At 36.1% G+C, this 27,024-nt stretch overlaps 1 long non-coding RNA gene across 1 annotated transcript in view; it reads left to right on the top strand.

Annotated features, from left to right (window-relative positions):
- Window positions 1-27,024, top strand: part of LOC147581815 (uncharacterized) — a 400,941-nt gene that overhangs the window by 78,737 nt on the left and 295,180 nt on the right. The window lies entirely within an intron of this gene.

A 27,024-nucleotide genomic window follows, 5' to 3' on the forward strand; every position in this document is an offset into this window, starting at 1 on the left:
ATACACAATGTATTGATATATTCCCTTTGTATCTTACTATGTGACTGAATTTTCACATTGTAGTAGTTAGGAAACAAGGATGGAACACAGAAGAAAAAGGAGGCACTGGTTTATGTGATTGCTTTAGCAGTTAAAGATATGAGGGGGTCAGTGTTTCTTATAACAATAGTGGAGATGATTTGCAGTTGTTAACTGCTACAGAAGTTTCACTAGACAAGAATGACAGGTTCTGGGCAGCCAACTACCAAGGTACATCATGAAGACTAAAGAGCTTACAGAGTAGCATTTAAAGAGAGCCTCATCTCCTGCAACCAGAGAGCCACCTGTGCTGAAAATTAGGCCTGAAGTTTGATTGTGAGACTGGCAGAGTTACAAGAGACTGGATTCATAATCCCAGCTAGTATCCCCTGGTAAAGACAAAATCGTGGAATGGGGACATTTGGGTAGATGCTCTTGAGAACCACAAACCCACAGATTCCCATGAATCCCCCAGTCTGGCTAACTCACCTCCCCCTTGTTAGAGGACAGTAGTGTCCTGCTGCATGGAGGCAAAAACCTTATCTGAAATATATTTCTTGAAAAAGATGTTTATTCTCCTCAGGATCTTTCACTACATACATATATACATACAATTTATTTATTTATTTATTTATTTATTTATTTATTTATTCATTCATTCATTCATTCATTCATTTATAAGCTGATGGAGCCAGGCCTCAACATGGTCTTTCTATGGAACTACTACCTCTTCAGGAGACATATATGTAGGCTATGGCTCATATTTACTAGCAGGAATCAGAACGAAAACAAGCAAACAAAAAAATGTATTGGGATGGATCTTGAAGATGCTCAGTTAGGAGGGGCAGAATATAAAGCTGAGTAGGATCAAGGTTTGCCTTTTTTTTTTTTTTTTCTCCTCTTTCCATCAATGTAACTTTTTTGTTATATGTGTCATTTGGTTTTACTTTTGGAATCTAGATCTTAGGTTTCAGGTGTTCATGATGATTGGATTTTGCTAGGCGTACTATACCTGGATGATGGGAAAATGAAGAAAGGAGATTACTTCTGTATTGGAAGAGCTGTGATAGAGGCATTACTGAGTTGGTGGTCTAATGAAGGCAAAGTGCTGCTTGGGGGGAGAGGTTGAATAAGTGAGGTGGAAGGAGAAGCAGTTGTGGTGAGAAAGTGGCTGTGACTCATTGTTTTTGGAGATGGAGCAATCATGGATTGTGACAGGGCTGGGTGCCAATCTGGTGTGGGTATCCAAGTTGGAAGTGGAAGAGAAGGTTACATGGAACCTGTAAGCCAGGAAACTGAAGGACTGGGTTTGTTGGAACAGCAAAGTTCTTCAGGCAGATGATAGGATTTAACATGGAGAGAAAACTCGGTCGGATGATAAGGACCTTCACTTCATTTTGATGACACTAACAAGAATGGAGTGGAGAGTATAATAAAATTGCATGAGTCTTAAAGAGCAGGTTTTATGTGACAGGAGTGGAGGTAGGAATGGTCTGAAGACAAAGGTACATCCTTAGAGTTCTGAATTCTGTAGAAAGACAGTGGAAGAAAAAAGATTTTCTTCCAGTGTTCTTTGGGGTAGGAAAATAGTTTTTTCTCCATCCAGTCAGATCAGTCTTATTGTTTATAGAAATTACTCCGAAATGCCAGCAATATCAGTTCTGGCAATATGAACACATTTCAAATGTAAAGTTGTGAGAGGCCAATTCATAGAGCCACCAACTCACTGCCATTTTAAATAAAATCTTTATTATATATGTCAGTACATTATATACATATATATTTATATATATATATATAAATATATATATTTATATATATATTTATATATATAAATATATATATTTATATATATAAATATATATATATTTATATATATAAATATATATATTTATATATATATATGTCAATGGGAAGCTGTATTGAGTTTATATAAATTTTATGATTTTATAATATTCTTCAGCTATTAATGGCTTAAGACAAAGTATTGCCAACGTAACTGGACACCTTAATAAAAAATTCAAAGCCGTTATTTTAACACAAATCTCGTTATTCAAAATGACCAATTCGTTCATTTCATTACTGATTTAACAGCACAGTTTTTTGGCCTTTCAAAGTTTTCCATGACAGCTGTTTTCTTTTATTTGTTTCTATTTTTGCCTGTTACACCATAGAAAACAATAAACAGAAAATTCTGAAACAGATGGCTACTATTGTATTTTGTAGTTTATTTTTAAAATATGCAACCCAAAACATCTGCCATAATCTGGAACTAATCTTCAGAAAATGATTTTGACTTAGTGTTTAATGTGGATCCAATTGTAAATGATAATGGTATATACAGTGACTAGACAGACACTAAGGTGAGCATTTTGCTTCTGTGGAAGCATTTGATGAAGTTACTAAGGTTTTATTTTATTTTTTAGTTAAATTCTACTCTTGTATCAATAATCTACTGAACTTCAATTTAGTCTTTGTACTTTGCATTTGTTTTCTTTCCATCAAATCTCTACATTCGCTCCCGTTTTCACACCAAATCATACTTTGTTTTATAGGTCTAGACATGCTAGAAGGCAAAGACCCCTATTATTTTGAAATTAGCCCCACCGTCCTATTATTTAATGTATGGACCTCATTGAGATAATTAGGAAGTATATTTAAATAAATATCTGCTTCCAAGTTTACTTATTAACAAAATGCATGTTTTTCTAGGATTCTCATGAGAACAGTGGATATATTCAGATATTTTCTAGGCCATCATTTTATCACTTTGAGGTTTAACGTTCTCTATTGGTATTCTAGAAAACAGAGAGCTTGCAAATCAGAGAAAGGTGACTTGCTCATTCTTCTCAGAAAAAAATGGAAATGCTGAAGAGATATTTAGTTAGGATTCTAGCAAATAGGTACCTGTGTTAAATTAATGTAGTTCATCTAACAACTCTATGCATCACATATGATATGTGCCATGTTTTGATATATATAGTTTTTTGATATTTTAAATTAATCGATTCTTTTAGCAAATATTTATTGAAATCTTACTGTGTTTCAGACACCACCTAGATGTTGGATGTGAACAAACCAGACAAAGTTGTATTCAAATGGGAAGATGGATAATAAATAAAAGTACACATAGTATAATTTTAGAAAATCACAAATGCTGAGGAGAGGAAACATCATAGCAAAGGAATAGAGAATGACTAATGGATGGAGATAGGGGCATGTTAGATATATTATTTCTTCATTTCAAAACACTTAGATCAAATCTGTGATATTCACTGCATAAGAATTTATAGACATTTTAAAGATCTTAAATATTTATGTCTGCAATTGATATAAAAGTACTAACACTTCCTTTTTTTCCCCTCTGATCATTATCATTTGCAATCCTTACCTAGAATTTTAAATTTGCAAGTTATGCATTATTTTTTTTTTTTCCTTTTGTAACCATCTTAGGTAGCTCAGTAAGGGGGGAAAACAGTTGCAGTTAGAGCATGAGAAAGCTTAATGAAAATAGAAATGAATGAAAATAGAATTAAAGTCTCATGTTCAGATATTGAATAAAGAGTGTAATACATAGATCTTTAGAACTGGATTTTAAGTTACAGCTTTTATTTATTGATTTACATTTAAAATGCATGCGTCTTGTTTGCCTCATCTGCAAATGAAGACAGAACATTTTCTAAATTTGAAGACTGATGCTTGAATAATAAAATTAACTCAAGAAAATTTCAGATCTAATAATTTTGATGCTATGAAAAATCAAATTTATAATTAATGTTCTAAATAATAATGATATGTTTTGAGACTTGGAAAAATCAAATTTGTAAATACCAGTGTAACAAATACTATCTTTAATCAGATTTCATTCTTTTTGTTTGTTTTGCCTATAGCACAAGGTGGACTTATGTCCTGTATCTGAATGAACTAGCATCCAATATACTCTTACTAATTCCAAACATCGATTATCTGTCAAAGAACCATCACCTTTAGTTTTCTTTACTTAAATTAGCATTAGCCTCTGATTTTTATGGGGATGCTTTTCCCAAAGAAAAGAAACTGCTTATAACCCTAAACACAAAAGAAACAGGGGACAAAATGCATTAGTTTTGTTGAATCCACTTGGCTTCTTGTGACCACCTCCTTTATAGTGCTCACAAACCACCCACTGGTGGCCTGTTCTACACAATTAACTAAGATCAATACAAAGCTTGCAAGTTTCAATTCATGTTTCGTATTTTCTTCTTATTTTTGTTTGTTTGTTTTTTGTAAATTGAGACATCTCTCAATCTCTAGTGTTCAGTGATAAGCATATTACAATCTTATTTGCAAGTTATTTCAGTATCTTGGGTTGTAATATACTGGAGTTAAAAGTCTAGAAAACAATTAGGCCCTGTTGACTGCTCACCTGCATTGTTGAAAGTTGCCATGTTCTCCAGAAGAGGGTTATGTTTATACTCTGAGTGTTGGAGTTTTCCCAAAGGTAAGTAATCCATCACTCTCTTTGGCCTACATTCCATTCCTTACATGTGCTCAATATAATTGTGAATAGCTCTTCTACTTAGTGTGAGAGGGGAGTGTGTACACAGTGGCATTTTAGTCATTGCTTAGGCTGTGGTCTTTCCTAATGCCAGTTGCCAGTGGGCCTCAAAGTCCAGGAAACCAAGTAATACAGAACTGATAACTACTAATTCTACATCCGTGAAGCTTCTTTTACTTACTTACTAAGGAGTATAAATGAAGGGCAGTTCTGAGTTGAGGCTGTTCTGAACTGTAGATGTGTCTCTTGAAGAATGTCTCATAACTCCACCTTACCTTAAATTCATGGTCTAGTTTCTATGTGTTAAATACAATTCACAAAGGTACAAGTCCTCTGCTTTGAAAGTAGTGTTATGGAAAATATGGAAAATAAACTTCCTGTTTATTGATCCCTTACATTACCACATGGAACAGAATACATTTGTTTGTATACTACCTTTTGATAGGCTTAAAGTTGTCTAATTTTCCTATAAAGTTAATTGATTCAATGTTGCTATGCTATTATTAATGCATCATTAATACAAATAAGTCAATAATCTGCCTATCACTATTGGAATATATTAAAAATTATTTATAATTAAAGAAACATCAGCAAAGTAATCATCTCTCATCTTTCCATAATTCTTTTGTTTGTGGTCCTCTTTTTGAGGTAGTGCAGGGGCCTTTTGTAATGATTGATTTGGACCATTAATGACAAGTCCAACTAGGTTTTGGTTCATCCATCTTCCCTTAGTCCAGCCAAAAATGTTCCTATAAATAAACATCATGTCTGAGTGATTTTTGACTGAAAGAACTCCAAGGAGTCTCGTGGCTGTTATGTTTGTCTCTTCAACTACCTAACAGGACTGACACAGCTCTGACTGGGGCCATTTGACCCTGAGTTTAGCATACCCAAAACCTAACTGTGAGATAACCTTGTGGGGGTGCTAACTTGATGCCTTGAAATTCTGGAACAGTTTCTGGGATCCCTAAGGCTATCTGGGTGTTGGTGAGGAATGACACATCGAAACACAGGCCCTTACTACAGTACCACGTGCAGGGGTGTGTATTTCTGCGTGATGTCTCTGCGTGTGGAAACTGACAAAACCAGTAGGAGAAATTGTGCTAATGGGATATTACCTTCTCTGATGACAGTACTGTTTTCAAATCTTCCTTTTCCTGGCTGTGCAAAAAGTGATTTTTTTTAAAGTTTCTGTTTCAAAGAGGATGTGGATATAAGTGGTGGATGAGCAGGCATCACACTGGCAGGCAGATTCTCCAGGGCACATTGTGCTGAATGCTCCCTGTTCCTGCTTTTCATTTGATTCTCTTGAGGAGTCTGTTCTTGTCTCTGCAGGAACGTATTAATTATTCTCCACTTGTACCTCCTGGGCTTCTAAAGGCAAAAATATGCAAAGCAAGGTTTTCAGTAATTTGAGAAACTCCTTCATAAAGTAGAAATTCAGTGACTTTATTAGCATGACTAAAATCATTACAACAATTCTGTTCATGTCTGCTGTGCTGTTGAAGGGTAGACCTCTTTTCTCCTAAGGCTTCTGGTAATTTTCATCACTGTAAAGCATTTTTTTTTTCTTTTTTAACTCAATCAATTTGTTCTTACATATTCATACAGAGTTGGAACCAAACTTAAAATTTGGGCTGGAAATTGTGAGGTATATTTAACCTGTGGAAAATTTGATGTTTACATTCTTCTTGCATTTAAATATGATGAAATTACTACAAAGGAAGACAAGTTTTTGGATTCATTTTGGTGCAACTGTCTGAAGCTTTCCCAGTATCTCCCCCATTTTCTGAAGTCTCCAAAAAGAGATTACTTTCAAGCAGTTTCTAAATAGCTCACTACCTTGAATCACACTTCATTCAATGCCATCCATTCTGCCAGAGTGTCTCCCTAAAGTATTACTTAGACCAGGTCACTGCACTGTTCAGTGTCCATTACCCAGTGTCTAATGCAAACATCATACCTGATTGTCAGTGTCTTCTATAATTTGGGCCTATCAAACTGTGATATCTGGTTAATTGCCTTTTCAAGTCTAGTGACATTTCTGCCTAAATATTGGGAACTATTCAGCAACAATTGTATACACTGCTTCTATAGCATATGATTTTACTAGATCAGTTATATTTCTCTGAGACATGCACTTGTAAATGTAAAAAAAAATTAATTCAAAATTTTCAAAGTATACCAAAGTCTTGTTCATGAAACTGCACTAACTAGATCCTGGCTCAGTAGGTCTCAATGGCCAACAATTCCACTCCTTAGGTAGGTGTTCGTTAAAGTTGAATGCATATGCCAAGTCAAAAGAGATGTACAAGAATATTCAAAGAAGCATTATTTGTAATAGTCCACAGGCAGGGTAGCTATAGATAGAATTTGTAGAGTGTAATTTGGCTAGAAAAAATCAATATATGAAAATCTATATAAATTCTTTGAATTAGAAAGAATAATTTAAAAATTGGAACAGATATATCTTATTTGAAGTAATGATAAAAGAAATATAATAAGCAAGGTATTCCTATATGGAAAAAGGTTTTATATTATTGGAGGATATTATATAAAGTCTAAACAACTACAGAATCATAATATGTTTCCTAGGGGAAAGAGTTAATACTATAAAAATATAAGTTCCATAAAAATATTATTCAAGTCATAATTCCAGTAGAGTGAAAGTTTCATTGACTAGAATGAGATAAGTGAAGTCAAATTTCATATCGAAGTATTGTTGTCTGAGAATAGCTATGCCAGTTTGAAAAAGGGCCTAGAGTGCTTGATTTACCAGATATTAACTGCTACAATAATTCTGTAATTCAGTTGCTTGTACAAGGTAGTGCGAGTGCTATGACCAACAACCCTCAAGTTTTAGTGGCCAACACAATTATTTCATATTCCTGTAACAGGTGGTGGAGGTGAGAGGCTCTTTTTTACCAGTCAGTCAGGGATATGCTGTATCAGTCAGGAGACAGAAACTACAGCAGTAATTTGAGCAGGGAAATTTTAAGTTAGAGATTTATGAACTAGGGGGATTAACTACTAAGGTACAGAGAGAACACTGTAAAGAACAGAGAAATAGCAGATATGAGAAGCAGTTTCTACCTCTAGGGCTGAAGCAGAGTACTCAAAAGAGGGACAGACTTGGAAGCGCCTCTCCTGCAGCCCCCAAAAGCTGAGAGTCAGAGCTCCTTGGAAAGGATGTGGCTGTGGTCAGTTGGAAAGCGAGAAGGTTTGCTGAAGTGCCACAGGCTGAGGCTGGCAAGCAGGCTCACTATGCTGGTGAGGCTCTGTAAGAAGCTGCCTGCCTGTGCTCCGGGGAAACTTGCTGGGTGGCTGAGTGCCACCAAGTATCCGGCACACTGTTGCCATGGGCTTCAAGAATCAATAGGAAAAAACACCTCAGAATCAGGATAAGAAGCCCATTCCTCTTAGAGCGTCCCTCTAACACCTTCTGCTGACAAGCTTAGCCTTGTGCCACCTGGCAAAGGAGGAGTGTTTGTTTACAGGATCTGACTTCAGTGTGACAAAGCAGGGCAAAGAGGGGTAGATTTGGTGCTGAGAGGCAAGACAGTGATAAACCAGCACACCTGTAGTCCTTCTGTCTTGTGGCTTTTCCTCCCTTCTGAAAATCTTTGTTCACCCAGTGATTGGCAAGAAGATGAAGTCTCACCCTAAACTTCCTTGAGGAGTAGTCACTAATCACGTGGCCTTACCTAAATGGAAGAGGAATGAGAAATGTATTTTATTATTTATTTATTTATTTATTTGTTTGTTTGTTTATTTATGAGACAGAGAGAGAGAGAGACAGAGACAGAGACAGAGAGAGAGCATGAGCAGGGGAGAGGCAGAGAGAGAGGGAGACAGAGAATCCTAAGCAGGCTTCGTCTGTCAGCGCAGAGCCTGATGCAGGGGCTCAAATCCACGAACTGTGAGATCATACCCTGAACTGAAATCCAGAGTGGGATGCTTAACTGACTGAGCCACCCCAGCACCCTGAGAAATAGATGTTAGTGGTGTACATAGGAAGAGGAAGAAAACACAAATATTCATTAGCAATTGTCATCTCTACCATAAGCGATAAAGTGTTATGTTAGTTACCACCCTAGAAAAAGACAACTAGATCAGGCAAATAGAATAGAGAGTAGATCAATGCATATTAAATAATCAATTTCAAAATTAAAAGTAAATACATTCATTGGCTCTTTGAATATCTATCTTTTAATAAGAAATAGAAGCTCTATTATGGATAGATATTTGTATAAGATGATTTATCACAGAATTTTTTTGTAATGGTTTACAAACACATAGACAAGCAAATAAAATACAAACAAACTCATGAATGCCCAAGTTGAATCAGTTGTGGTATATCATACTAGAGAATATAATTCTATAATTTAAAATGAGTTAGATTCTGGTGTGCTTGGGTGGCTCAGTCGGTCAAGTGTCCAACTTCAGCTCAGGTCATGATCTTGCAGTTCGTAAGTTCAAGTGCTGCATCGGGCTCTGTGCTGACAGCTCAGAGCCTGGAGCCCGCTTCAGATTCTGTTTCTCCCTCTCTCTCTGCCCCTTCCCTGATTGTGCTCTGTCTCTGTCTCTCTCTCTCTCAAACATAAATAAGCATTAAAAAAAAATAAAATGAGCTAGATTCATATTTATGAACTGGAAGAATGTTTATAATATGTTAAGTGAGTGATGCAATGTATTTGGTACAAGTCCATTTTGTAAAAAAAAAATAATTAGAATTCTATGTACATGTATGCTTGTATATTTGTGTATGATCAAGGAGAAAAATGCTCACATTGTTTACCCGAGCTGGGGGATGGAAAAAGAGGGAGGGATATCATTAAGTCCTTCTTCATGCATTTTAGCTTGTTTCATTACATGCTTAGCACAAATTTCTTTTCTAAGACAAAACAGTAAAATGTGAAGTAAAAAAATAAACTTTTATCTATGGTACAAATAAACAAATGTCTTAGGTCTGGAAACCCATGCAAAAAGCTGCCTCTTCCAAAATGCTGACAGACACAAATTTGAACTGGTTACTTGACTCACCTATACCTTTGTCTTTGAACACTTGCAAGAGAGAACTGCTCATAAGAGTTAGATGACATTTCAGACATAGTAGTATTTAGTGAATAACAGTCTTTAACCGAAATAATGTGTTGACATATTTATGCTGAAGGTGTGGGAAGGCAGTTTGAGTATAATGATAGTGTAAGTTGCTGTATATCTGTTGTGTAATATTTAGATTGTGCTAATATTTAATAATAATATATATGCATTTGTAAATATATATATATATATTATACACATGTATGCATACATACATAAACATCTGTTGTTTCTTATGTTATTGATCGTAGCCATCTGACGGGTACCGAGGTGATATCTCATTGTAGTTTTGATTTTCATTTCCCTGAAGATAAGGGATGATGAACATCTTTTCATGTGTCTGTTGGCCATCTGTATATCTTCTTTGGACAGATGTCTGTTTATCTTCTGCCCATTTTTTAATTGGATTATTTGATTTGGGGTGTTGATGTAAATATGTATATATATTATCTTTCTTTTTTATTTTTTTAATTTAATTTAATTTTTTATCTGACAGTAATCTTTTTAGCAGTCTTAAAAGGTTAAAGTTGTATAGATGAAGAAACTAAGAGATTAAGTACTTGCTTAGTTTTTTATACCTAAGTAGTAGAACTAGAATATGAATTAGTTGTTTCTGACTCTTTAAAAAAAAATTTTTTTAATGTTTTTATTTTTGAGAGTCAGAGAGAGACAGAGCATGAGTAGGGGAGGGGCAGAGAGAGGGACACACAGACTCCGAAGCAGCCTCCAGGCTCTGAGCTGTCAGCACAGAGCCCGATGTGAAGCTTGAACTCACGAACCACGAGATCATGACCTTAGCCAAAGTCAGACACTTAACCAACTGAGCCATCTAGGCACCCCTGTTCTTTCTAACGCTTAAGTAATTGCCACATTAAAATTGGCTACTCAAGGAATTTCAAGCCAGAAAGGACTCTTTTTATATTTAAAGTTGCTATTAGTAACACATATTGGGAAATTTCTTAGTGTACTGGGACCAGCTTTTAAAAGTGGAGTGCCACCCTACAGGTGTGAATGGATTTTCTGATCAAGCTCCTGTATATTGATTAAAACTATCTTCTGGGAAGAATAAGCTAGATTTTTAGAACTGATTTTGTTTATTGTGGTAAAATATACATAGCATGAAAGTTACCATTTTAGCCATATTTAAGTGTAGAGTTCAGTGGCATTAAGTACATTCATATTGTTGCGCCCCATCACCCCATCCATCTCCAGAGCTTTCTTCATTTTCCCTAAATGAAACTCCTTACCCATTAAACAGTAACTCCTCGCTTCTCTTCTCCCAACCTCTGGTGGTCACCATTCTTTCTGTCTCTATACATTTTGATAGCTCTAGGTACTTCATCTGTGTGATGTCATAGGAAATGTGTCCTTTTGTGACTGGCTTCAAGTGTAGTGTCTTCAAGGTCTATCCATTTTGTAACATGTGTCAGAATTTCCTTCCTTTTTAAATCTGCATAATATTTCATTGCATTATATGTACCACATTTTGTTTATCCATTCACCTATCAATTGACATTTAGGTTCCTTCCACCTTTCAGCTATTGTAAATAATGATGTTACAACATGGGTGTACAAATACCTGTTCAAGTAGATGCTTTCTTTCTTCTTTCTTTCTTTCTTTTTCTTTCTTTCTTTCTTTCTTTCTTTCTTTCTTTCTTTCTTTCTTTCTTTCTAAATTTTAATTCCATTTAGCTAATATACAGTGTTATGTTAGTTTCAGGTGTACAATATCATGGTACATCACCCTGTGTTCATCATTATAAGTGTATTCCTTAATCCCCATCACCTATTTCACCCATGCCCCATCCCTCTTCCCTCTGGTAACCATCAGTTTGTTCTCTATAATTAAGAGTCTGTTTCTTGATCTCTCTCTCTCTCTTTCCCTTTGCTTATTTGTTTGTTTTCTTAAGTTTCAAATATGAGTGAAATCATATGGTATTTGTATTTCTCTGACTGACTTACTTCACTTAGCATTATACTTCCTAGGTCCATCCATGGGTTGTTGCAAATGGCAAGAGTTTATTATTTTTCATGGCTGAATAATATTCCATTATATATATGACCACATCTTTCTCCATTCATCTATTGCTAGGCACTTGGGCTGCTTCCATATCTTGGCTTTGTAAATAATTCTGCTATAAATATAGGAATGCACATATACCTTTGAATTGGTGCTTTTGTATTTTTTGAGTAAATTCCCAGTAGTGTGATTCCTGGATGGTAAGGTTGTTCTATTTTTAACTTTTTGAGGAAATTTCATACTGCTTTCCATTGTGGCTGCATCTGTTTGCATTCCCACCAATGGTGCATGAGGGTTCCTTTTCCTCCACATCCTCGTGAACACCTGTTGTTTCTTCTGTTGCCAATTGTAACCATTCTGACATGTGTGAAGTGATATCTCATTGTAGTTTTGATTTGCATTTCCTTGATGATAAGTGATGATGTACATCTTTTCATGTGTCTATTGGCCATCTGGATGTCTTCTTTGGAGAAATGTCTGTTCATGTCTTCTTTCCATTTTAATTGGATTATTTGGGTTTGGGTTTTGGGTGCTGAGTTGTATAAGTTCTTTATATATTTTGGATACTAATCCTTTATCAGAGATGTCATTTGCAAATATCTTCTCCCATTCTGTAAGCTGCATTTTAGTTTTGTTGATTGTTTCCGTTGTTGTGCAGAAGCTTTTTGTTTTCATGTTGTCCCAACAGCTTATTTTTGCTTTTGTTTCCCTTGCCTCAGGAGACGTGTCAAGTAGCTGCTCTCAGTTCTTTTGGGAAAATGCCCAGAAATAGAATTGCTGGATCATGTGGTTATTCTGTTTTTAATTTTTTGAAGAACCACCACACTGTTTTCCATAGCAGCTGCGCCATTTTCCATTCCCACCAGCAGCGCACATTTCTCCACTTCCTTGCCAACAATTGGTTTTTGTTTGTTTGCTTGCTTTTTTGATAATTACCATCTTAATGAGTGAAATGGTATCATTGTGGTTTTGATTTTGCATTTTCCTAATGTGTAGTGATGTTGAGCATCTTTTCATGTGTTTTTTTATCATTTGTATACCTTCTTTGGAGAAATGTCTGTTCAAACCCTTGTTTTTTAATTGAATTGTCTGTTTTTTGTTGGTGGTGAGTTAAAGGAGTTCATTATAAAGTCTGGGTTTTAACCCTTTGCCAGATATGATTTGCAAATATTTCTTTTCCATTCAGTGTGTTGTCTTTTTGTTTTGTTGAAAATGTCATTTGATGAAGATAGTTTTTGATTTTGGTAAAGTCCAGTTTATTTATTTATTTATTTATTTATTTTTGTTGTTTATGCTTGGTATCATACCCAAGAAATATTTTCCAAATCCAGTGTCATGAAGCTTTCCCCATTTTGTTCCAAGGGTTTTATGGGTTTAGGTTTTGCATTTAGATCTTTGACCCATTTTGAGTCTATTTTTGTATATGATGTAAGATAAAGGTTCAACTTCATTCTTTTGCATGTGATTGTCTTATTTTCCCAAAACCATTCATTGAAAAGTCTATCCTTTCATGAAATAAAATGATGTCAGTCCATAGAGGGAAAAAAATAAAAAGAAACAGTACTAAAATAATAAAAAATCAAGTCACAGTTCTTAGGGGGTTTAAAAATGACAAATTTACATTGATCCTGTAAAAATAATTTAAATGTTTTTTTAACCCTAATATTTATTTTATGGCTACTGAGGAAGAAGTAAGTACTAACACATATTTTTTTTTATTACATGTCACATTCTAGGTACTTATATATGTCCTTTAATCCTCATAAACCTATGTATAAGTGCCCAAAATAGAATTTAACCCAGGTCCAACTCCAGACTTTTGTTTGTCTCATATAGCATGGGAGCAATTTTTAATATAAATGTGACTGTGTGTTTGTGCATATGTACATATATACATACATATATGTATATGTACCTACATGCATACATATGGAGAAAACAAACCATCAAACTTATTTTAAATATGAAGTATATACCTAAAATATCAGAAATGAATAAATTTGGGGGAGAGCAGTTTATAATTGGTTGCAAGGCTTGAGGGTTTCTGTGTTAATCATCCTTTCCAAATGGCTGTAATATTTAGAATGCCCAGTCTTGGTTTTTTTCCCCTTCTCAGATTACTTTGTGACCCTCTTTCTGTTTCAATACATCATTGATAATAGCACTGAATTGGAACTAATGGGAGAAAGAGAAGCTGCAAATGTGGTGTTCCAAGTTAAAGGGGAATAAACACAGGCCTTTCACTTGGAGTAGTTGATGGCGCTTCAGAAGCACAGTCTTCAAACCTGACTGCCAAGTGATCTACTCTGAACATATCCCTCAGTTTATCTTCAGCTCTTCAGGCACTAGGCAGTATTTACGGGCAAACCAAAACAGAATGAGTGTCCTTGATTTTTCAAGTATGGATGCATTTAGATGATTCTTTGAAATGTGTTCTTATCAGTTTGTATTGATAAAATTTTTTAAGAGAAAAAGCAACTTGAGTAACGATTTTGGTATCAGTCTTTCTCTGAGTGAAGCATTTATGTCAATCTACAGGGAGGAAAGTGTTCGGAGGCTTGTCTTAAAAGGCTAGATAGGAACCCAGTGCCATTTGGTGCTAGGCCCTGCTGACAGATTTACTGCCTGCTCCGAGCTGTGGCTGCAGCATGATGGAAGTGGCAGGTGAGGGCCGCAGGAAAGAGGATTCCCATGCTCTGTGTGTGTGTGTGTGTGTGTGTAACTGGCAGCATCCAGGGTCATGGAGGGGCAGGCTGTGTTTACAGTCAGGATTTGTGGGGGGAAAAACGTTATTTTTCTCTTATCCCTTACAGCAAAGAGCTCCCCTCATTTCTTGGCCAGGAGATGTTTCCAAATGACCAGACCAAAAGACGAGCATAGGCTTTAGAAATAGGGAAATGATCACGCCTTCCACAAGTTCTGTAGCATGAACAAAAGTCACAAATGCCAAAAAATTAAACTAATCTCTCCCCTCCCCTGTGTTAAATAAAAGACACTTGATGTAAACTAATGGCAGTTCGGGCATGGACATGATGTTTTCTTTCTGTAAGTAACAGGCTATGCAGAATTTCAAAATTACTCAGTTCATAATGAATTAAATTTCAACCTAAGAACTATACTGAGTAATTGTTAGAGACTTACTTCTGAAGCACAGTAATGTGTAAATTTATTATAAATGGTAAATGCATTCAAGTTCAGATGAAAAAGGGACTATTTCAGTAAGTGCAACTGTGGAATCAAAGTATCTCATGGACAGAGAGATTGTGTGTAAGTGTATATAGACCAAAATTGGAGCTAATGTGTCAGTGCAAAGAGAATTCTGCACAAACAGTGCTGGAAAGCATTTCCTTTGGTGTGTGTTAAAATTCCTTTTTTTCTTTTTAAGTTTTATTAATTTATTTGAGAGACAGAGAGAGAGAGAGAGAGAGTGCAAGGGAGGGGCAGAGAGGGGGGAGAGAGAATACCAAGCAGGCTCCGTGCTCTCTGTGCCTCCCACCCATCTGCCCTGATGCGGGGCTCAAATCCACATACAAATTGAGAGGGATCATGACCTGAGCCGAAACCAAGAGTCGGGCACTCAACTGACTGAGCCACCCAGGCACCCTGATGTGTTAACATTCTAAGATTTTCTATACATTACTGACTTTCCTAAAAAGAGAAAATTTTGACCTAATTAGTCAGGGAGCATCTTTACTCCCACCCACAATTTAAATACATCTTCAATATTTAAAATTGGTAATTTGGTAACTAAATTGATAGTTAATTTTTAGAAGTTAAAAATACCTTTGATATTTTAAATCGGTAGCTAATAAGGGAGCAAAGTTTTATAGAAATATATTGTGTAGTCAGATTGGCTGGTAACTATTCTGCTACAAATACAAGATGTCTTAATTCAGTTTCTTTGTTTTAATATCAATTGTTAGATTACTTGATCCTGTCCTCCATCCACCAGGTCTCCTTTCTTTCTGAATCCTCAGTACCCACCCTGGAGCCTGGAGTCTGTCCCACAGGTGCTTAGTGAGTGCGTATTAAATCTGTGTCTAAAAGGAAACTTCTCAAGCATTTGTGCCACTGCTTTTGTCCTTTTGAGTCCTAGACTTCCAAAGCCAACCTCACTTTGTGGCCCACTTAAAATGTTTATATGTGCCTTGATGTGCCCAGAGAAGCAGCAGAACTGATTTTCCTTGCTGATAGTGGATGTGTTTATGGCAGGTTGCAGTTTTGAAATCATTTGACAATAATAATGAACTGCTACCAAGAATGGGGGTTTGCAGAGCAGCTAAGTTTTGATGAATTTTTGTATTTAACACTTGGAGTGTATGGGTTGGTGTGGTAGATGGGGATGGTGTTACAAGTTAATGAGTTATGAAGAAACTCCTGGACACAGAGGAAAAAGACCTAGACAAAGAGATTTTAGGGAAATTCAACTGACCCGTCTCTTGTTTAGGGTCTGTACTAAAATGAAAATAAAAATCCCTAACATGGCACTTTTCACATGGCATTGTACTTATTTGTTTATGAATGAAGTTTACTTTCTAACTTTTTTTCCAAATCTCTCTCTCTGAATAACGTGTGAGGTTTACATGTCTAATTTATCTTTATCCAGTATTAGTGCCTGACTTTAACAGATCCTCAACAATTATTGATTACATCAATAAAACAAATGAGTGCGATTTCATAGTCAGTATTTGAAAAACCACGTGTGTGTGTGTGTATGGATTTACTTACATATAATTTCATATAATTACATATGTTTTTAATATGGTATACATATATGATGTTGCTGTGTTTTGTTTTGCTTGTGGCTCTTGTTCATAGAATAATAACATTCAGTGCAATGGGCTAGTTGAAAAATTAAATGAAGATAAATTCAAGATTAACTATCCAAGAGCTTGAGAGTTTGCAAGACTGATGTATAGTAATGTGTCAAAAGGTTTGTATCTCACTGATTTGAGTTTAGTGATTCTTGGAATGTTTATTCTCTGTGGACATTTGTTGCTCCTATATTTTGGAAATAAAATAGAAAAAAAATACATACATTATCATTTAGAATGACTTCACTGTTCATGAAGGAAGAATCGGGCTTAAAGCCATTTTTCTACCTTAGTGTGAGAAGAAGGCTCAAACCATCTGACATTTTGTTGTTTATGGAAGCTAATAGTACATGGCATCACTGTATGACCTCCCCCCATGCAAAAATAACTCAAAATTTAGGCCTCAATTAGAGAGTGTATATAATCTGACTAGGATACACCTGCTCCTTACTAGGCTACCTGTTCCTAGTAAAAAATAGAGTTAAGTGGTTTTAAGCATGTTTCTTTCAGAACCTGAGAAAATGGAATGGAAGAAGGCCAGGGAACTTGCCTTTTCTCACTTGCCATGGACCTTTAGGGCACAGAGCTCTCTGTTTTTTATTGAACTGAGTCTATTTCAGCTGCTTTGATCCCTTTGTCCTGAGCAAACTTGTTACATACTTCCTGAGATGTATTTTTCTTATCACATCATGTTAGGTCATTTTTAATTATCAAATAGTTTATTTGAGACTTCATCAGAGTGACAAGTTGCTTATTTTACCTGGGTGTGGGATAAGTTGAATGGAATGTCCAGAATGCATACAGTTGGAACCACAGCATGTACTTTTCTTTGGAATTGTACATCATTTCTGTGTTTGAGGAAATAAGCCTGGGCGCATGTTAAGGTTTGGAATTCAGTAGGATAGCTGCTTGTCATATAAAGTTTAAACTTATTAAATGCTACATATAGCACAAACCGTAATCATATTATATAGAAGGGAGTATTGTGTGGATTTTGGAAAGGCGAATTCAATTCTGTAAGTCAGAACTATTCACAGCGCCTCTGTCCCCCTTCCCCATGGAAGGGCTAGTTCTCAAGTCCATTTGTTGTCCTTAATTATGTCAATGGCCAATATCAATTTTCCAGTAAGATATTAAACAAAGGTAAATAAGGACTCTTCTCTAGGTTTGTTTACTAGGAAGCTTTTGACAGAGCTATTGAAGAGTTTGTTGGGAAAAGCCTTAATGAATTTAGCCTGCAATTTAAGACCAATTTATTTGAGCAAGCTTATGTGCATCCATATTGTCAGCACAGTGATATAATATCACTCATTTTCCATCATGTTCATTGGTGATGTCAGAAGAAATGCTATTTAGTTCTCAATACTATCGATTTATACTTTACTATCCACAAATCTCCTATATCATTTTTTTCTAATAAGCCAGAAGATTAATAAGAAAGCTGACTCAGGAGCTGTTACTGGGTTCTGGCTAGGGCAAGTTTTAACTGCTTGGATTTTACAAGTAGATCTGCAGTAGAAATATATTAATATAGTACAGAGTCTTTTTTAAATTTATTTTCATTTTATTAATTTTAGAGAGAGAAAGAGAACAGGGGAGGGGCAGAGAGAGGGAGAGAGAATCCCAAGTAGGCTCCACACTCAATATGGAGCCTGATAAGGGGCTCGAATTCACGAACTGTGAGATCATGACCTGAGCTGAAATCAAGAGTTGGAAGCTCAACTGACTGAGCCACCCATGTGCCCCAATATAGTAGTACTGAGTCTCAATGGAGAAAAAGTAATTCCACTCTGTTAATAAAATGCCTTACAATTTTCATGTTGCAGGTAATAATTTGGGGTAAAATTGAGCAGAGTAAAATAATTCTTCTTGATGCAGACTTGAGCCCTGAGGTATTTTAAAAAGACAGGAGACACAGTCACAAGTAGGTCATTTTCACCAAACTTCTTTGTCCAAGATCCATTTTTAAATACAACATGTGTTATTTTGAAGGGGCACTTGAAGAAATTTGTAACTTCAATGTTACCTTGGAACACTGTGTGTGTAAATTATGTAACTAATAATTCTATTTTCTAAAGCACCGTATTTTCTGGCTTTCTTTAAAAGAAGTTAGTTTCACAGAAAAATACATTTCCACAGAGTCCTTGAAAGTTTTAAATTAAATGTTTGGTTTTTGTCCAAAGAGCAGTCTCAAGACTATAATTTTTGTATTTTTATACGTAATAGCAGTAAACTAGATGGGAGGGAATGGGATTACCATTTGCCATCACTACCCAAGCTTGACGTGAAGCTTGACGTGCTTCCATTTGTTTTGTGTAAAGCGTACCTCTATTTACCAAATATTTCTATTAAGTACTGAGTCCTGATTGTCGTCGGTCAAAACTTCGCTGAAGAAATAAGTTGGTTACTAGGATTTAAAAAGCAGAAACAAGAATAAAGTCAAATTTCCAAACGGAGGAATTGATCTCTATGAGAAAGACAGCCTTTTGAGACTTTTCAAAAGAATTGGGTGTCCGAGGCACTCTCCTCTCAGATTGTTGAGCATAGCAGTGTCTGGTTGGAAAGAATCTCACCATGACATGTACGTGGCTTGTGTGGTCATCTCAGTGTGATCTGAGAAGTTTCTGCTTACTGTGCTGGTATGCTATGTTCTGCCTTGCTGCAGCCTTATGCAATGGGTTGCCTTTTATTTCAGAAGACTTGTTTCGCCTACAGACTATTGAACAGCTACTTTGGCACCTACTACTATATGAGTGTTATTCACTTATATTTGTCCAGGATTTTAGAGCAGTAGTCCTCCACGTGTGGCACTTGGTCCAGGACTTATCAAAATGCAAATTCCCAGGCCCCACCCATGACCCACTGAATCAGGAACTCTCAGAGTGGGGCCCACCTATCTGTGTGTCAACAAGCCCTCCAGATGATGCTGAGGTACCCTAGAGCTTGACAAAAATGAACTTGGGGTTTTCACTTGGGTATTAGGTGATAAGGCACTGATTTTGTTTTTAAAATTTAGGGAAGTCGATTGATATGCTCAAGCTCACTCAAATCTAAGTGGCAGAATTTGGATTTGAATCATATTCTCTGTGCCCCAAATCTTATCATTCTTTCCATGCCATGCTTTCTACCCACACTTGTCAAGTTGTGGTAACTGGGGGTTAGGGAACAGACCCAGGCTCTTGGCAAACAACTTCATGACGGTGAATGCTGTCTGGACTCTAGGAGTAACTGGCTTAAAGGGGCAAGATTATTTTACTTCCCTTCAGTGGGCAGGGAGGAAATATGAATCTTAGTATAACTGTAATTCCTGTCAGATCCAGGGAATCAAGTCACAATCCTGGAGACACTAGAGAGGGGATGCTAGTTCTCTAGTGAGATGCCTGCCACATTGGCCATGTTTATTACCACGTCCAAGATTTTCTCGTTGCAGTGATGATAGGACGCGAGGGGCATTTATGTCTCTATGCTGAAAGTGTGAACTCACCTGGGCAATAAGACACAGTACAGAATAGTTAAATGAGGTGATTTAATTTATGACATACAACATTTGTTTGGAAAAACTGATTGTGCTTTACTCTTTGTGCTGATGTCACTTCAAAAACAATCCTAACAAATTCTATTTATCACTAAGTTTCCCCAACTCTTCTTTCCTTTTGATTTCTCTTCAGGAAAGAAAACCTTAAACACTAAAGAGAAAGATAATCAAGTTTCTCTCCTTGTAAAAAATTATTTAGTATAAAATATATTATATATATATATTCAATATATATTAAAATGTGAAATACCCAAGTTTCTCAAGTTTCTCAAAAATGTTGTTTTGTAGTGGAAGCAGAGGACTAATTATACTAAATGTTAAGGATAAGTCATAAAATGCTTCAAAACTGGGTTTTGGTTAGCATTTTTAACAGGTGATTCTCTCCTATTTCCCAATTTGTAACTTCAATCTGGAAAAGAAGAACAATTTCTTATTATTCAGTTTTGACATTGTGGTATTCAAAATGCGAATGATAGTGATTATGATATAATTTATATAGTACTTTTTAATTTTTAAATAATTTCCACCCACATATTTTTGTTTAATTCATAAAATAAAAGTATGATTTAATTTTTGTTATGTCTTACTTGATAGGTGAAGATACTAGGGCTTAAGGGAGTGACATGAATTTTCAAAACTGAGTAGCAACTTGGACCCTCTGACTTAAAATCTCATTCACTTTCCACCATAGGACACAAAGGACACCATGAGCCATGCTTCTTGGCTGTAAATGATGGGAAAGTTTACTAGTAAATGTATAAGGTATTTATTTATATCTCTAATAAAATTTTATTTAAAAAAACTATAACATGTCTCAGTTAAAAAAAATCTATACTATATCTTCTTCCATTTTGTCCTTGAAGTGCAGTGGTTATTTCATAGATTACTTTGCTAATATTCAAAATCCTTGTATTTTAAAAATTATGGTAACTTACTCCAAGTAAATTGCTTCTACTGTGACTTTATATTTACAAAGCATTTCAATGGAGTAAATCACACTCAAAACTTATCTCCTCCTTAGTATGTTTCCTTCTATCTTTTTCTACCTGTTCCTACCTTCCTTCCATATCCTATAATTTAGGATCCTGAGTTGTGGAGACAATTGTAAAAAAGTTGAAAACTCTAAGGTTTATTTCATCTTTAATAGTTTTGATTCTGCTTTGTGTTTCTCATATAACTGTCAAATAAATAAATAAATAAATAAATAAATAAGTAAGTAAATAAATAAATAGTTTGAGCAGAGAGATTTACTGGTGTCCAAGACTGTAAGCCCCACTCCATATTGGTAGAATGTTCAGTTATTGAGTTTTTAAAAAAAAAAAATTAGAGAAGTCTAGAAATTAGTCAAAGGGATGCCTGGCTTATGGATAAAAACTGTAAAAACCATATGAGATAATCTTGCATTTTATTGACAACAGTGAATACTTGATCTGAAGCCAGAGTCAGTTACTAAAACAGTTTTAAAAAATTATCTTTAGGGAAAAACTGTGTTATCAGTTGAATTAAGCTGTTTTTTAAGCAAGCTGTGGCTTTGGAAGCTGTGCTTCTGGCACACTTGACTAAGGAAAATGGGTTAGGAATATTGGAACTGGCAAGTTAGATATTGCCAGTAATCCACTTAGTCTGATGTCTTGTGTCTATCAGAAATCTCTTTTGATTACTTCTAAAAGGCTTCTCTCCTAACCCAAAAAAGAACCATTTTTAGTAATATATCATGTGGAATATCTTACTTTTTTCCTATGGCATTTATACATGTGTAATTATTCCATGAAATGTTATTTCACAAAAGGTTAGCATGAGCTAGAATGGGGAAAAAAAAAACCATTCTTTGTTTACTGGCCTGATTCTTTCAAGACTGAAACATTTACAAGAGTTCTGTTCTTATTCAGGCTCTGAGAATTACCCAGATCAGTTGACTACCAATGGGCCAATAGGAGAACAGAGAAAAGTATAGCACTTAATACGAAGAACATAAAATCTTGTCAACTTTAACTTGAAGTTCTTGATATGCATCCATGCCAGATTCTATATGAGATAGAATGAAAGTATAGTGCCAGTGTTTCTTTTTGTCCTTATGGAAAGATGAAAAAATGTCATTAGTTTTCTTTTCTCATAGGGAGTTGCTGTGGTAGATGGTGTTATCCAAAAATGATACAAGCATTATTGCTGGTCCCACGTGCTCTTTTAGAACTTTGCAAGCCTGCATCAAGAAGTAAGGTCTGTTCCCCCTTATTTTGAAACTAGGTAGCATTTTGTGCCCAGACCCTCCACAGCTGAGTGATAGAGTTCATGGTGCATGACTTTGGAAGTGAGGTCATAAGAACAGTAAAGCTTCCTCCTGACTCTCTCTTCTTTGGAACTTTTACCCTTGGAACCTAAACCTCATGTTAGGAAGAAGCCAAGCATCCTCATTAAAAGCCACATCTAGGTGTGCAAGCCACAGCTCCAGATGAGCTCTCAACCAGCAGCCGACATCAACCCCCAAACATGTGAATGAATCTTTAGATGATTTCTGGCCCTCAGCCTTCACCCCATGTGATGATAAGTGGATTAAAAATGAGCTGTTCCCACTGGGCTCTGACTCCATTGCAGATTCATGAGAGTATGAGTATTTGAGGTGGTTTGTTATATGGCAATAAATAAAAGAATGCATGCTCCAGAAAAAAAAATGTAGCAGCATTTCATATAATCACAATGAGAGAAAATTTTTTGCACGCATATGTAATATTTGTGAAAACCAGACGTCATAAGGGTCTAGAATGCAACAGAAAATTATATATTAGACAAGATAAGGAAAAATTTCCATCTCTGAACATCCTTTTCCTGTTCTACAAAACAATTCTCAACAGCATTTTATTTATTTATTTATTTATTTATTTATTTATTTATTTATTATAAATGTTTATTCATTTTTGAGAGAGAGACAGCGCGTGTGCATGCTCATGTGTGGGGGAGGGGCAGAGAGACACGGGGACAGAGGATCCATAGTGGGCTCTGTGCTGACACCAGGGATCCCCATGCGGAGCTTGCGTTCACAAACCATGCGATCATGAACTGAGCTGAAGTCAGACGTTCAACTGACTGAGCCACCCAGGTGTCCTCAACAGCATTTTCAAGATCATTGCCACTTCTACTTCCCAACGTCCCAGCTCTACCTCTTGGATTTTCTGTTAGTCCTTGTTTGTAGCCTGGATAAGCAATAGTATTTTCAAGAAAAAAACAGATCCTATGATACTCTTTCTAGAAAATTAGCACTAAAAATCCATCAGGTAGATCTGAACTAAAATGGGCTACAGTCCACCTAACTAAAACAAAGTGGCCTTTTCAGATGCCCCTGAATTATTTCAAGCAGCCAACTAAGTTTAGTTGAATTATGGCTATTTGGTTGATTCGAGGACTTTATTTTTCTTTTTAATAGAAAAAAATTTATCAGTGGCTGAACATCAATAATGATATGAGTTGATGATTGTGGGGGTTAAGAGTTAATTTATCTAAAGCACTCAATATTCCCTACACAGAGTGAATACTATTTGTGTATACATATATTTTGATTATGATTATGATAGTCAAATCTGTTACTATTTATTTAAATATTAAAGTAATGCACAACTATGATTCCCTACAGTGGATTAAGAAAGAATTAAAAAAACAAAGTAGTGCATCTACTCTTTATCAAGAAATCAGAAAATTACTCCATGAGCTTTCAAATAAATTAAAACCAGTTTAGAGGGATGGTTTTTCTAAAGTTGTGAAGCCATGTTTTGCTTTCCCACTGGAGATTCTGCTGATAGTACATTAGGATTTCCGGAACACCATGCAGTCTTTGTAGCCCAGGATAGGATACACAGGAACCTTCTAATTTTGGACAATTCTGTTGCTTATTTAATTCCTATGTTGTAGTGGCCTGAGAATCTGTAACTCTTAAAGAAAAAAAAAATCAGAGAGCTCTGTACAAAGTTAAAGAACAGTTTACAACACCACTCGCTTCTTACAACTGCAGAAATTGGGGTTCCAAAGATCATCCTCAGTTTTGCTAGTTCACTAGAAGGATTCATCAAACTCACTGAAAGCTGTTATACTTACAGTCACAGTTTCTTACAGGGTAAGGATACAGATTTTAAAATGTCAGCCAAGGGGAGGGGTGCTTGGTTGGCTCAGTGTCCGACTCTTGGTTTCCGCTTGGATCATGATCTCAAGGTTTGTGAGTTCAAGCCTGGCATCAGGCTCTGTGCTGACAGTACAGAGCCTGCTTGTGATTCTCTCTCCCCCTCTCTCTCTGTCCCTCCCCCTGCTTGCTCTCTCTTTCAAAATAAATAAACTTCAAAAAACAATTTTTTTTTTTTGTTTAAATCAGCCAAGGGGGAGAGATTCACGGGGAATCCAAGAAAATTCCCAACAAGGAGCTTCTAATTATCCTTACCCCATGGAGTCATGGACAGTGTTACTTTTCGGGTGACGATGAGTGATGATACACATGGAGTACTACCAACTGGGGAAATTCAGCTAGGGTTTGATTATGAGTTGATTGCCCAAGTGTCTGATCTTTTTTTTTTTTTTTTAATGTTTGTTTATTTATTTATTTATTTATTTATTTATTTATTTATTTATTATTTTTGAGACACAGAGAGAGTGCAAGCTGGGAAGGGGCAGAGAGAGAGGTAGACAAAGAATCTGAAGCAGGCTCCAGGCTCTGAGCTGTCAAGGCAGAGCTCAACAGGGGCTAAAATCTCAGTAACCATGAGATCATGACCTAAGCCGAAGTCAGATGCCTAACTGACTGAGCCACCTGAGTGCCCCCTAAGTGTCTGATCTTTCTTTAGTCTCTAGCTTCTCTGGAGGTAGAGCTGATACCTTTAGTCTCCAGACTCAGCTGAGGTAGAGTGGATACTGTGTGGCCCAAAACCTCCTTCATAAGTGACATGGTTAGAACGTTCTGTGTGGCCTGAAGCCCCCAGGTTAAAAAAGACACTCCTCCTAGAGGTCATCTCCGAAGAGACAAGCGTAATATATCCAGACCTCTCTTTGGGTAAGACCAATTCTTTTCTACCTGTTCTGAGGTTGAACTAACCTAAGTGACTAAATACCTGGTCTAGTTCTTCCCCGCACTTCTTGCTAACTTGGTCCTGATCACTCAAGAGGTGTCGTAAAATATGTATTATTGCCTCCTCTTAAATAGTTATTATGTTTTGGTGATAACTTCCAACGCTTTATCAGTAGAGAGACAATCGAAATGTGTGGCAGGTTGGGTTCAGCTTTTCAGCACATATTCAAAGGTAAATGTTCTGATTCTAATGCAGGAACCTGAGGCCTAACAGTCATTAAGCCATATAGCTTCTCTTTGTCTTTTATATGTTACACCAGCCTTACCCTAATGAATCAATACTGCCTCTTCTCCTAAACACCAGCACCCTCTTGTCTCCTCTTCCCATCACTGTACAAATAAATGTTAATTAGAAAACAGTACATCAAAATCATTTTTTTTCCAAAATGGTTTTGGTGAATGATTTGAGTCAAAATTATTAGTACTGAATTATTTGAACTGCAGGTTACCTTGTTTCACTCACTCATTCATTCAGAGTCTATTAATCTTTTGTGATGTTCCAGGTACTGATAGGCACATAATTATAAATGCAGTGTATCTCCTCCCTATAGTGGGGAACTTTGTAAAAATACACATGACCTCTCTCTTCATTCTCTCCTCCCTACCTTCCTGTGTTTTGTCAGTCTTTAGGATGGAGTAGGAAGTGCTGGAAAGGTTAATGTATATATACAAAGAGGTCTCTAGAAATGATCCATGCACCTCCTGTCCAACCACTGTGAAGGACTGTTGCTAGAAGTTTCCTGTATGAAGGAAGGAGATGAGATAAAGAAATAATTACAACCCCCCAGGTGAAACACTGATGGGGGATGTTCAACACATTGCTAAATACGTTCAAGTGTTTGGTTAACATTGTCAGAGTGGAGAGGACAAAAAATGTTTTCAGGTACTTTTAAAGTTTGCACTTTGTTTTGGCCCTATGAATTCATGCTTGTGAGATACTTGGCATGGAGTATTTTCAGGATTAGATTGAATGAGGAGTTACTGATAGTGGTGGCTGTTCTAACCATGGACTGACATGTAGTTTCAGAGGAGAATAAACTTCAGTAGCTTTAGTATAGTAGAAATTAAAATATATATATATATATATATATATATATAATCATTATTTATATAACGTCATTCATAGGCATTTTACTGTAAGCAGAAAAATAAATCTTTTTTTCTTTTTCATTAAAAAGAAATCTATATAGATGTAGCCTAGAGAGGATGAAAGTGTCGGTTTTTACATTTAAGGATTTGTGCTTTATGAGCCTTGATACGTTAATGCTTCCTCTGGGGCTCTTCTGGACGAGCACATTGCACAGGTGGCCCATTGAATTTATGGACACAATAACTAAATGGGAGAAATAAGAGGCCAGAGCATTTGTGGCACATGGGATGCAGCTGGCTTGGCCACTTAACAGCCAACATAAGTTTTATGTGACATAGTCACTTACTAAAGCACAGGAGACACTGTTTTTCCTGGGACCCCAACCTACTGCTTTTTTCACTCTTCCTTTTCTCTGGCACAGACCAGGAAAAGGCCTGAGAGTTGCTTTGCCAAACTCTGAAATGAGCAAATTAATTTACAATAATTTCTAACATTCTGAAGCTCCTCGAAAGTAACATCTGTTAAATGCAACTTCACTTTGTAACATTCTAAAACTTCAATGAGTTACACAGTTGAGGGGCTTGGAGACTTGAAAAAGGTAAAGTGGCTGTGTCTGAAGAAAGTTTGAAAAACCCAGGGTACTAGTTTTCACAAATTTAAGTGGTTATTTTATCATCTAAATTATAAACACCACTTGGGTGGGGGTGGGGGGTGGTGGATAGGGTGATTTGACCAGAATATCCTCCAGACCATTGAGATATTATTGCCAAATCTTCTTGAGAATAAAAAAAATAAAAAGTACTACA

This window comes from Puma concolor, chromosome B1 (assembly GCF_028749965.1).
Source record: "Puma concolor isolate L17-30 chromosome B1, mPumCon1.1.hap2, whole genome shotgun sequence".
NCBI classification, from domain to species: Eukaryota; Metazoa; Chordata; class Mammalia; order Carnivora; family Felidae; genus Puma; species Puma concolor.